Source organism: Chrysemys picta, chromosome 19, assembly GCF_011386835.1.
Source record: "Chrysemys picta bellii isolate R12L10 chromosome 19, ASM1138683v2, whole genome shotgun sequence".
Lineage (NCBI taxonomy): Eukaryota > Metazoa > Chordata > Testudines > Emydidae > Chrysemys > Chrysemys picta.
The window spans coordinates 1,270,208-1,284,214 of NC_088809.1; the positions used below are offsets into that span (position 1 = coordinate 1,270,208).

General features: G+C 41.3%; 1 protein-coding gene across 1 annotated transcript in view; it reads left to right on the top strand.

The window, feature by feature from the left end:
• The first annotated feature begins 2,051 nt into the window (after positions 1-2,051).
• Positions 2,052-14,007, top strand: part of FOXN1 (forkhead box N1) — a 48,067-nt gene continuing 36,111 nt past the window's right edge. Inside the window, exon 1 of the mRNA XM_024105965.3 lies at positions 2,052-2,155. The gene's annotated coding sequence lies outside the window, so the exon portion shown is untranslated. The remainder of the gene's footprint in view (positions 2,156-14,007) is intronic.

The following is a 14,007-nucleotide window of genomic DNA, read 5'->3' on the forward strand; positions in this document are numbered from 1 at the left end:
AAGGGATAGCTCAAAATACAATTCATGACAGTCGTCTAGTCTGGATGTAACAAAAGCTGCAGATGATTGTTATTAGGTCAGCATTAGAAAGGGAAGGTCACCACAGTTTGGCCATAGATTAAAAAAAAAAAGTACTGAGGCTACCTGGGAATCCAGGAACAGTAATGGATCCAGTAAGAGCATCTTGGTGAAAGGGGCATATGCCTTCAAACAATATTGCAGACACTGTCTCAGCCCATTCCTCTAATTCCTCCCCCTCCCCCTGAGCAATCACTATTTCTCCCTTATCTAGGTTAACTCACAACAAGTTCACTTTCCTCCAGAAACTGGGAAATAATGAGACTGTAGGGCCTGGGTTCAATGAAACAGCTGTGTTGTGCTGCCCAAAACAGATCACAATCCCTCCGAACAGATTTACATACATAACCTTGAGGGATGCTAAATGTGAGAGCCATTGGATAAGGCAAGCAATTACCAGTACTATCTTCTGAGATCTTTCAGACAGGAAGGAGCAAATCCACTGAGATCCACACTCACAACCTCCACAAGATCCTGTAGATCAGTGGGTCTCAATCTTTCCAGACGACTGTATCCCTTTCAGGAGTCTCAAGCCTGAGCCGCGCCGTCCTGGGCTGAGGCCTGAGCCCAACATCCAGGGCTGAAGTATGAAACTTAGCCTCATGGGGTCCCCTGTGGCACGGGGCCCCAGGCTATTGCCCTGCTTGCCACCCCTTAACACCAGCCCTGCACTTGCAACCCCCCCAAACCCATCCCATGACCCCCAGGTTGAGAAACACTGGTCTAGATGAATTGATGTACCCCCTGGAAGACCTCTGCTGTAGATGAACTGACAAAACCCTGAGGTGAATAGTGTCAAAAGTTGCTGCTAGATCTAATAAAACCAGCATGGATAACTTTCCCTTGTCTACTGTGAGGAAATGATTAACTATAGATAGAAATGCAGCTCCTATTCCATACCCCCTACTTTTTATGAGAATTAGCTAACTTAACAGATATTTTCTTTCTATGATTCACATGACTGAGTCAAATTAGGGTGCAGTGTTTGTACCATCACTTTGCCTTCCATAGCAAAGAGTTTCTGCTTTATGAAAATATCCGAATCTTGTTCAGTATCTCACCATAACAGTGGGACATAAATATGGATTGTTTCTGCTGTTTTGTGGGATGATGATAATTATATTTAGCATTTATATAGGGCTTTTCATCTTCAAAGTGTGTTACAAACATTAATCAATCCTCACATCACCCTGTGGGGTAGGTAAGTATCATTACAGTAGTGTGATCAGGTTTTTATAGGGGACTCTAGCGTATGTATGAGCCAGGTAAGGGAAGTGTATACAAACATGTACTTCTATACCTGCACATATGTATATCCACACCCTCCTATACACATCGGTACAAACAAATGCACACCCACAAACCCCTTTACACATGCACATGCACACCCACACAAATCCACATACTTGCAGCTCACTCCTATTTTTATGCCTGTGGTGCTGAAGGTTTTTAGTAAGGAAAATTCCCTTGAGTACACTTGCCTTGTGCTGAGTTTCTTAGATTGAAATGGTCCAGTGTGTTGACATTATTCCACAGTGGGGCCACTGTACTTTCCCATGATGAAACATCAGACCAAACAAAAGTATGGGAGACCCTGTTTCTGACAACTGAATGCCTTTGCCAGTAGTAAGGTGACATCCAACTGAGGAAAACATGTTTTTAATCAACCTACTTAGGGTTAGAGGTTTGCAAAGCAAAGTAAGAGGTGGGCATTTCAAACCGAAAGAAAAGCAAAGAGGCAGAAGGGGGAAATTGCTATCTCCAGACCGTCAGAGTTCAATACCTGTCCAACTTCTCTCAAGAATTACCAAGAGTCTGTGCAAAACGAGGGGAAAAACCTGCAGCTTAGTCATTTTTGTATTCTTATTAAATGCAGGATTGCCTCAGGCTAAGAGGAGCTGATATCATAATTATTGGCTTGCCTAGCCAGCTGCCTTCCCTCACCTGATGTAAGATCAGATCTTTCCAGCCTTTGGGAGTCTCGGCACTGCTGAGCCTCCACTCTCTCCTACAAGGCTGTTTGCATGACCTAATCCCATCCTGGAGCAGCAGCACGCTGTTTTGCTTCAGTAGAAAGGTAAGAGGAAACCTCTGTCAACTTCATACAGCTTTTTAGAATTCACCCGTGAAAGCCAAAGGGAAGGGGGCGCAGAACTCTCTTATCTTGGCTCTTCTATTTAATCTGAAGTCTCTGAACTCCAGGCTGAGTCGGGTGGATGGTCAGCATTTATATCCCTTTCCCCTCCGGCTCAGTCTAGGCTCTTGTCAGCTGTGAAGGGGGAGCATTAAGAGGGGGAAAGAGTCGAGTAGACACCAGGTAAGCTCAGAGTTCTATTTTTCTTTTACTGGGAACAAGGAGTGTTGGTGACTAATGTTTAAGGGAAATAGTGACATACAAATGAGCCCTTAGCTGTCCTTAGCGTCTGTACCAACTCCTGGCCTGCCAATTGCTTCATTGTTACAGGGAAAATCCAGGGGGATTTACCATTACTTGAAAAGTAATAATAAATATTAATATTCACAGGACAGAATATGGGAAGCATTCGCAAGAAAATAAAATGGGTAACTCTCATGCCTTGTAGTATTAGAATGGGATTTATTTAAATTACATTTCCAATGGTAAGTCAAAAACCAGGAAAGCAAAATGTTTTGAGGCTAATATTGTGACCCCTGTTTTGGTTTAAGTATCACTGGTTTTGCCTTTTGTATTCTGCAATTTTTGGGTGGTAGCTGTGAACTTCTTTTCAGATTTGCTGCTGCACTGAAAGGCATTTCAGGATGGACACCTTAGATTAATTGAGAAAAATTACTTATATGATGGCTGCAGGTTGAAAGTTGGTTCTGTTTCTCTAACGCACATATTAAATCTGTAGCTGTCTAATCTATCCCTGAATTTCAGACTACCACAAAGAGAACCATGTGTGTTACAAAGGAGAGTAGTTATCAAACTTATCTGTAACAACCAGCCATCTCTGACCCTCCTAAGGGACAGATGTGACATCAGATTAAATCTTGTTTGAAACAGAATTTACTGTACAAACACTTTGGCTTGATTTATCCGAATCACACATTTTCTAATCTGAATATTGGTATAAACTGGGATGAACTGGTCAAACTCCATTTTATTTTTAATTTACTAAGAGTGTGAAAGAGAAAAAAATATTGAAATATCTGGAGTAGAAATGCTCAGGCAGCTCTTAGGGTGCAGGTTGGTGCACCTTGCTCTCAAGCATCTGGTGAACTGTACAAACAGGTGCATCCAGGTGCCATGTGAGTCAATAGCTACCTCACTTTCATTTACTTTACATCCAGATGACATGAGGTGGACATGGGCAGGATTAATTAACATGCTTCATGTGGTGCATTAATGTGAAGATAGAGGTATTCGTACCTTCTAATGTTATTGTCTATACTGATCCATAGCTGAGAATGTATAGCGTGAGATGGTGCTAGTTTGTACAATGAGCACAAATCATTGTACATACACCTAGAATAACACCAGGTTGCTAGATAAATAACCAGATCCACATACTTTTTACTTAGCTAGCAGCCAGTTGAATGCACAGAAGAGTATATGCAGGTGCCAGATACCATGGTGATGGGCACGGTATAAGAACCTGAACAGAACAGAATAAAACACTGAATCGTTATTGTAAAACACAGGGCTGAAGGAAGAAATCAGTGGACAAGAGACAACTAGATAAGACAATGTGTCTCAGTTCCATTCATTACAGTTCCAGGTTTTCTCCAAGACAATATGGTTGCTGTTCAGATACACCCCAATATTTAGGAGGAGACAAACTGAGAGGAGGCCCCAGGAAGGGACATGTTATACTATTTTGAAACAGCTACAATGTGAAAACAGAAACAGGAAAATATAATAGTTTAAGGCTCCTAGAAATCAAAGATTAACAAGAAACCTTGTGCTGTGAACCTGGAAGAGCAACTGCAGAAGGGGTCCACAATAGGACAACTTTCAAGAACAACTCCTATAACCCAGTTCTCTCAGGTTGTTACAAGGCAGAGAGACAGGGAGACAAGCAATGCTGTGGGGCTCGAAGTCACACAAGGCCCCCAGAAAATTATTAAACAGAACCCCTCACACGGTACACAAGATAATGAAGGCTACACTCACCTTAGAACCCATTCACAGTACACAAGATAATGAAGGCTACACCCACCTTAGAACCCATTCACAGTACACAAGATAATGAAGGCTACACCCACCTTAGAACCCAGAGAGCCTCTGAGAGTTGGAACATCTGTAACCATAGGTGACTACAGCCAGACTTTTAATATTAAGGGCTCCAGGTTCTGAACAGCACATATGATTCTCATGTGGTATCTGTCTGAGCTCCGTAGGTAATGGGAGGTAGGAAGGGTCCTGTTCGGGAGACGAGCACAGATGAAATAGTGCTTGACATTTAGCATTTGAGTGAGAGCCACAAAAATAGCAAAAGGAGGCAACTCCTCAGCAGGTAGGAATTGACTCTTTTGTGGCCATGTTCTGAGCTGTTAACCAGAGACCCTGAGCCTCATGGTTTGGGTTAAACACCCCTCCCTGATCTCTTGAACCTTGCAAAGAATTACTTTGAAATTCAGAGAGATTAATTATGGAGATAATGCAGATTAATTTAGTGGTATGAATAAAGCCCTCCTGTGACACACCTACCTTTAGGCATACCCAGGGCCACATCTTCCAAGGTGTTTCCATTATATAGTTAATGTGTATAAAGCAAACTGTTAGTTCTCACAAGCTAAGCAGGCTTGAAAAGCTTCAGAGTACTTAGAGGGGAGACCACCACTAAACAACTCGAAGCACGTGGCTGCTGGAAGAAGTGATGCTGATGATTCAGTAGGTGGTACTCTTTCCTCTGAATCAGGCTTGAACCAATCCCCCAGCATGGTGCTCAGGGGCACTGTGCTGCTTACATAGCAGATCAGATGTAAAACGAAGGTGTTGATCAGCTGTCATTATTAAAGATCCCATGACACTTTTCATAAGAATAGAAGAATTAACCATGGCGTCCTGGTCAATTTTAAAGTCAGGTCATCTAGCTTGTCTGCTTTCCCAAGCATGATGTGCTGCTCTTCAACTTCCCTCCTCACTAGTCTCCCCTTACCCACACCAACAAAGCTCCTTGTCTTTGGCTAAAGGGCCTTGTACAACTTAGCCCACCTATCTCTTTGCTCTCACCTGTTTGCTCCCCTCTTGCACTGCCCGAGCTGCATGACTAAACATCCCCCAGTCACCTCTTTCACACTGTCAGTAGCTTCCTCCATGTTTCCCTCTAAGCCTAGAGCCCCTGACATGACTCAGTCTACCAGGCCCTCTAGCTATCTGAAAACACAGTCTTCCCCACGAAGCTTGTATACACTAGTTCTCACCTGAATGAGCATTTACAGAAATACAAATATCACTAAGAAATATAAACCATTCTCTATCCTGTTTCCATTTAGAATGTAAGCCTTTGAGAGCAAGGACCATGTCTACTTACCTGCCCAGAAAGCACCTAGCACACCTTTTGCTGTATATAAAGAATCGGAATAAAATAATATGAATGTAAATATGTTCCAGTTACCTACATTTCCTAAGCAGAACTGAATACTGCATTCCTCACTTCCTGTCTTAAAATGTTGTTGAATATTGCTGAGTGCTGTTAATGTGGTTGGGAAAGTGATCCCTGTATAGCCCTTGATGAGGTTTAATTAATGTATGTAAAACATTTTAAGTTGCTTGGATGAGACAAGGCTCTTGCAGTGCAAAGTGTTATTATCCTTCTGGCAGTGAAGTGCCCAAAAATGAACACAGCTTGCTAGGGTGAGGTCTCATCAGAGCCTTGTAATGAAGTTTAACATGCTCTCATTTTGATCCAGTTTCCCTCTGTACTGCTGCCGTACCAGCTTGTCACAGTCTCTCAAAGGAGCCCAGCTAGTGTCAGCTTACTACTTCCACACTTACCCCTTGCTTTCCTCCTGGAACGGGGTAAATATCCCTGCCCTGCAAACTCTAGCTGCTGGTTCAGCAGGTCTGCCAGGGCAGGTCCCTGCAACATTCCCCTCTCTGGGCAAATGGTAGGATGCCAGAAATATTAGACAGGAACCTGTTCTTCCAGGAATGTAAGTAATCCATTGAAAGAAATCATTTACTATTGTCCCAGCTGGGCTAATTAAACTGCTAGGCACTGACCTCCATCCATGAACAAGACTTCCAGAAAGGAACAGTGCAAACACCAGAGGAGAGAGGGAGCCTCAATCAAAATCTTTCTGTCCCATGTTGGGCTGACAACCCCGTACCATTCTCTGAGGTCAAATCACTACAAGAAGTTTTCCCTTATGGACAACAAGGTCCCCCAGACTCAGGACTCTCTACAACAAGTGCATACATCTAGGAGAAATAATTTATTTAGAGTTAGGGAGAGTTAAGCCCTGTTAACACTATCATAAAATTAAATCATTCTCAAAATAAGATTTACCTTGACAACTCTTGTTTTTCCACAAGATTAGAAAAACATACCTGAGGAAGTGTGCAAATCTCTCTGCTGTTCCCTGTGATTTAACTTCACTGGGTTTAAAATGCATAACCATGTTATTGCAAGTTAAGCTAATTTTATTACTGTAATAGTGTCCATGCTTTCCCATTGGGAAACAGGGCACATGTGCTCTTTAATGCATAAAATCATGGGACATGTCGTATCCCAGAATTCCTCATACTCTGACTTGGCATATCCCAATTAGCTGTCTACTATAATTTAAGGCCATTAATCAATGGAATATAGACCCTAGTTCCCCCTTTAGGAATATAGGAGCAGTGGGCTAGGGTTCTTTGGAATGCTGAGCAGCTGGAGAACCCCTGAACTGGCAGAGGGGGGAGTCACTCTGAAGTCAATTACCCAGATACTTGAATTTTGTTTTGGTGATGTCCAAGAAATATTGTCTTCTGATCTCTTTCTGAGAGCCTTTCAAATTATTGCAACAGCAGCTTAAATACTAAGGCCAACATTGTCAAAAATACCCTGTCATGTTGGAAGCCAAATTTGGAACAGGTTGGGCCTAATCTTCAGGGGTGTTGAGCACTAACATCTCTTATTTAAGTTAACTGGAGTCAAAGGAGCTCAGCACTTCTGAAAATCAGGTCCAAAAGTGTCTTAAAGTTGGGCACAGAAAAATTAAAGCACCCAAAATCAGCAGCTACTTTTGAAAATTTGGGTTAAAAGAGATGTAACCCTTTTATTTATTATTAGTAGTTCAGTAGTATCATAGCACCTAGGAGCTCAAGTTATGGACCAAACCCTCATTGTGCTAGGCATTGTACAACCACAATCTCCGCCTCAAAGAGTTTACATTCTAAATATAAGATCAGAGACAACAGATGGGTACAGGTAGAAGGGGGAACACAAGGAAGCAATGAGGCAGTATCGGTCAGCATGACAGGTAAAGGTCTCCACACATCTTGCTTTTCCCATAGAATTCTTTTTTGTTTTTCTTTAGTGGGGGGACAGAGGCAAAGTCTGAGTTGGACAAATTCGGAGATACCTATCACATGGAACACAGCATCCTTCATTATGAATTTGTAGGAATTATGGGATTCCAGGACAAGTGCTTGGGATCTTTCTGTGATTTTAACCTAGTAATAGCATGGCTAAGGTCATGTCTATGCTCTGGGCGCTAAAGTAGCATATATTGTAGCAGAGTCACTGCCTACATTGATGGAAGGGGTTTTTCCTTTGATGTAGGTAATCTACTTCCCCAAGTGGTGGTAGCAAGGTCAACAGACTATTCTTCAGTTGTCCTAGCTGCATCTACACCAGAGGTTTGCTCAGTTTAACTACAGCACTCAGGGTTACGTTGGCCTTTTCTACACAGGAAGTGAAGTTAATGCACATAAATTAAAGCACGTGAAATCCTTGGCATTAAGCTACGGCATACTAAGACCACTTTACTTCTGAATGAGACTGTCTACACCACATTTAACATGCTTTAGCTTATGTGCATTGACTTCACACTTTTAGTTAATTTGTTTAACTTTTCTGAGTGGCCCTGTGTAGACAAGCCCAGCACATGTCTACATGACACCATACAGAAGATAGGATATGCCAAACAAGAATACAGCCCTTATTTTTTTTGCTATCTACAGGCATGAGTCACACAATGCAGAGCAAAGCAAGAGATATGATACCAGAGGGACAAACAAAGAGTAGCAGAGTGTATAGGGGAAGGATTGTCCAGTGGCTAGGCCACTAAGCTGGGACTTGGGAGGCTTGGATTCAATTCCCTGCTCCACCAGCGACATCCTTTATGACCTTGGGCAAGTCCCTTAGCCTCTCTGTAAAATGGGGATAATAGTACCCCCTACCTCACAGGGAAGTTGTGTGGATAGATACATTGAAGATTTTAAGGTGCTCAGATATGACGGTGAAGTACATTGGATAGATTCTATACCATGCCAAATTTCTGCTTGGTTCTGCAGTGAGTGGGGCAGCATCGGGAAGCTGGTTACGGCTTCCTGAAGCTCTGCCCGTCTGCAGCACAGAAAATGCACCTTGCTTTAACCTCCACTAGCTACCAACAATTTTCAAGAGACAATATGCAACTTTCTCCTTGGCCCCAATGCCTGCTCAGCCAGGGACTCCCCTATGCAAGGGAAATCCTCAGCAAGGAAAATTGTGCCAGATTCCATCCCCTATGTGCTATAAGAGTGGGCTGAGACTCTGTAGCTGGAAGGCTTCACAGAAAAAGTGGGTTTTAAGAAGGTATTAGAAGTTCCAAGCACAGAAGTGGAGTGAAGTTCAGAGTGTGGGAAGTCAACAAAAGGAGCATTTAGGAGAGATGATTAAAAGTGTGAAGAGTGAAATAGGGTGTAGGCTGAAATAAGCACTGGAGCTGGAGTGGAGTGAGCTGCTTGAATTTAACATTGTAGTATTGGCAGTTGCAGTGTTCAGAAATCATGAGAGTTTGAAAAAATGAATAAATGTGGGGTTCTTTTAATTTTCCTTCTGTTGTTTGTTTTTAATCACCTTGGGTTCAGGTTTCAAGCTTTCCTCCACAAGCATGGAGGCTAGAAGCATGCTTTATTTTTAAAATGAAAGCTGAGTTTCTCTCTTATTTACATGATTCCAGGAGCTGGGGCTTTTTTTGAAAAATGTGACATTGTGCGAGACTTAGGGTAAAATGGTGAGAGCTGCTCACACAGCGCTTAGGAAGAAAACAGGAAAGGCTTCAAGAAGGACTAGTAATTAGAGAGAAACAATGTGGGATATTCCAGGGCAGAGAGAGACAAGTTTCCATTTTCTTCAGGCTAATTAAGCAAATGAGAGTGGATGTGTTAATTGGAATAGGAAGTACATGTGACATATTTAGGGTTCAAGCAGGCACCAATGTTTTCATAATACAAGTGGGCTTAGATTTCTCTTGCAGGAGTTAATTCAGTTCTTTATATTTTTAAGCTTTATTCTCCCTCTAGTTTTCCATTTCCTTCCCCCTTCTTTCCCCCCATTTTTGCCAGCTCTGCCACACCACAAGTCAGAAAGAATGTACTGAGCAGTATGAGAGAGTCAGCCAGCTAGTCACTTAGCCAATCCCATCACATAGCCTGAAAGAATAGCTTGGATTTTTGGCCTGACAATAAAATGCATGTCCCTCATACCATAACCAGTGGGCACCATCCATTAACGTTCTGAGTTCTGCTGAGAGAAACATTAAAACAAAGGGTATTTATCCCTGAATTAAAACAGGAAAGTCTAAAATAAAACCAGTTACTAAGCCCACTTGCTCATGGCAGGGCATTGTTCTGCAAATGAAAACTGAACACCTGAGTAATCCCTCTGCTCAGGATCCTACTTTGATTGACATCTTAATAAATAAGTACTTAGGCCAGGCTTCAGCTTTCATTTCCTTATTTCTGATGTAAAATCTTTTCTTTTTTTAAATGGTGCATCACACTGTGCTCCAAAGGGAAGATAAACTACTTTCGGTTTACCTCAGCAATACTCACCTCCCGCCAGTTCTGCAGACAAATCGTTCATTTCCCAGGAGATCTGCACCGTATCCAAACCCTAAACAATACCTGACCTCTTGACTTCAACAAACAGAAAATGATCAAATCAACAAGAACTGTATAATGCATGTCTGTACGGGAATTACCAGAAAATCTCTTTGGTGTCTTTTGGGGCAGTAGTTGACACTGGTATAGGATGCACACAGGATCATAGCGCCAAAGCTGTGGCTTAGAGTTCATGTTTCCATTAGAAAACCAGCTACTCCCCATGCAATTCCCCTGTTGGAATTCTGCAGGGCTTCCAGCACATAGCATCTTTTTAAAATAAAATAAAAATGTTAAAATGAGTGTAATTGGAATATTAATTCTAGAAATGGGCATGGGTAACAGCTGATGCTTTTGAGACCATCTTGAATTAACATCTCAAATAAACAAATGAATGAATCAACCACACTTTAATATTAACCCAGCCAACCAAAACAATTTACATCTGTTTAGCTCCTGTGCTGTGGAGCCTTTTAATGTTTTGAAAATGTGAAGAAACAGTAATTTACAAAGTAACTGCTGAAGATACATATGTTGCTCACTTCTTTGGTGTCCATAATATCATTACTTCATATCCTTTCAAATGGCACTGGTTACTTTGGACTCAATAGATGAGCTATGTATATAGTTATGAGAATGGGTTCAAATCATCTCACCTTTCTCACCAGTGAGCCCCTGCTACAGAACACCTTTTGGTTTACAGTTACTCCCGGCTCTACAAAAAACCCCCACAGTTCTTTTTGCTCCATTTCCTTATTCCTATACATTTTTTGCATTTATTTATTAAGGCTGGGCTATTTGAGGAGCTCCTTCACTCAGGCTCTTTGTCACTATTGGGCACACACATTCCCCCTCCAGCTCCTTGACTCAAACGGATTCCTACACAGACTGACAGTTTCTCTAATGGAAGGAAGTGGTTACCCTCCTCATCAGCAGATCTTTATTTTTAGAGGAATTAGCATCCCTCCTTCCCAGACTCTGAACCAAATTTGCAGGTGAGTTTAAGCAAATCCAAGAAACTCTAGACGGGGTCTAAATTGGTATAATTTATGCTACAGCTACATTAGGAGGATTTGCCGGTATAACTATGCCAGCAAAATGTTATAGTGTAGACAAGTCCTTATATTTCTTTTCCTTCAATTCCCCACTGATGTTTAGACTCCCTTGGGGCCTGTCTAAACACAAACTGTCACTGAAATATATCAATTGGTTTTAATTCACATCTTTTGTAATTATGGTCCAAGCCTGAATAGACTCTCATATCAGATTAAGAGTGTTCTACCTTAATTTATCATTTTGCCAATTTAGGCTAAATTGAAATAGAATTTTTAATCCAAAATAAGATTGTCTATACACAAATTTTCATCAAAATAACAAAAGGTGTAAGCTAAAATCAAGAACGTCCTGATACTAAGGAGCCAAAATCAGAGGTGATCCGTGAGTTAGGTTCCCACACACAATCTAGATCTATGAGAGTTTGGTGTAATTTACACACTAAGGTGCTGAAAGATGAAAGAAGCTGTAAATTAAAGTAGCCTGTACCCTGTTTTAACATACACCTTTTGTCTCCTCAGTGTGTAAATTACAGCAATCTAAACTCCCTGGCCTGGTGTAGAGCAGAGTTTTTGGTCCTGCTGTAACTCAAGTTAATTGATTTCCACTTTACTCAAGTAGATTAACAGAATAGAAAATGCTAATCTAGACACTCAACAAACATTTGTTCCAGGAACAAATGTTTACTGGGCATTTAAATTAGCATTTACAGTTGTCTTGATTATCTTTCTATTTCCATTCTCAATTTGTTGTCTCTTCTTCCTCTGTGTCCTAGTTGCATTTGGGCCCAAAGGAAACAAATCTCAGGGTCCAGCCAAACCCAGATGAAGAGGCTAGTTTTGGGATTTAATATTATTCTAACTGTGAGCTGTGATTAGGAGAGCGCAGAATGGGATGTAGCGAAGAGAATTTCTGAAGACTTCCTCTAAAATATCAGACTTTATTGTTCTGATGATTTCAGAGTATTTTAACACTTTGGAATTAAAATTAAAACAAGCGAAGACTTTTCAGTCATTAAAAAAAAAAGGTTAAATTTGAATGTACTGCAGTCCTTACCTTATCCCCGAGTAAATCCCTTGTTAGGTTTTAGAATCTTACTCCCTTCACAATAAGGATTGTTGTGAATCAGATTAATTTCTTTCCCAGGAAAGGCTAAATATAGACATAGAACATGAATCATGGAGACAGACAAACCTGCTCTGACCAATACACCAACCACTTTGGAAAGGTAGAGGAGTTAGAGCAGAGGTAGGCAACCTATGGCACGTGTGCCGAAGGTGGCACACGAGCTGATTTTCAATGGCACTCACACTTCCTGGGTCCTGGCCACTGGTCCAGGGGGCTTTGCATTTTAATGTAATTTTAAATGAAGCTTCTTAAATATTTTAAAAACCTTATTTACTTTACATACAACAATAGTTTAGTTATATATTCTAGACTTATAGAAACAGACCTTCTAAAAACATTAAAATGTATGACTGGCACACGAAACCTTAAATTAGAATGAATAAATGAAGACTCGGCACGTCACTTCTGAAAGGTTGCCGACCCCTGAGTTAGAGTCTAGCCTTAGAAGCAGTAAATCTTTATTGAATTATTTACTGGTACCATACTACACTTTTCTCTTTAAGGGCAGATTATTCTTGAGAGTCAGGTATGTCTATGGCATAGCGAAGAAAAGTGCAAGTTTGTAGAGGAGTGGCTTACACCACATTTTCACGAATTAGGATGGAGATGCAAGACTGTCACACTTATTTCTACCAAACTATGATAATGTGTAATTATAATAATCATCAAAACATGGTGCTTAGATGCCTAAGCAGAGCAAAGCAGCCAGAAGCGCGGTCAATGATCTAGCTCCTAATGTGAAGTATTACTAGAAACAGCAATGGTGTTTGCCATTGTTCAATAATTTCCATATCAAATGTTTTCCCACCTTAAAAGATTTTTTTTTCTAGCTGCCCGCCCTGCAAACTCAGACTGGAATCAGAAAGTCAAAGAGGATGCACATCATCTCCAGTAACGTTCTGCAGCCAAATCATGGCCTTAGTTACACGTGTGCAACCCTATTGTCTTCTGATTAGAAACTAGATTCATCGATTCTAAAGCCAGAAGGGAGCACTGTGATCTTCTAGTCTGACCTCCTGTATAGCACAGGCCGGAGAACTTCCCCAAAATAATTCCTAGAGCAGAGCTCTTAGAAAAACCTCCAATCTCGATTTAAAACTTGTCAGTGATGGAGAATCCACCACAATCCTTGGTAAATTGTTCTGATGGTTAACTACACCTTTGTAACTCCATGGGCTTTATTGTGTACACTGGGGTAAGTGATTGGCCCTGGAACTGGACCTTTGTAAACAATTCTGTTGATGATGCACAGGAGCTGGGTTGGCTCCACAGAACTAACAGAAGTAAAAATAGTACAAAATGGTTTTTATCACTAAAATCAGCTTATAGTTCTCTGAATATACCTAGGGAGATTTGCTGAGCAGGAAGGTACCATTTCTACATAGTCACTTTTCAGAGTAGAATCAGGCTTTGGAAAGGGAGCTTTCATAAAGTAAAATTGGAAGGAAAGAGAATTGTAACAAAAACTTTCCCTGAAATTTTCTGTTCTCCCTTTGCTAATCCTGCACAGTACTGAGCGCTCCATCCCCGATCCAGCAGAGCACATATGCACACCTGCAACTTTAAGCACGAGCCAAGTCTTACTGAAGACAAAGCGTAAGTGCTTTGCTAGATTGGGTACAGAGTAATCTGCATCTTGTTGGACAGGACTAAGCCCAGGGAGAGCAATTCAAGTTTTGCGATATGCCAGTTACTTTAAGGGACTT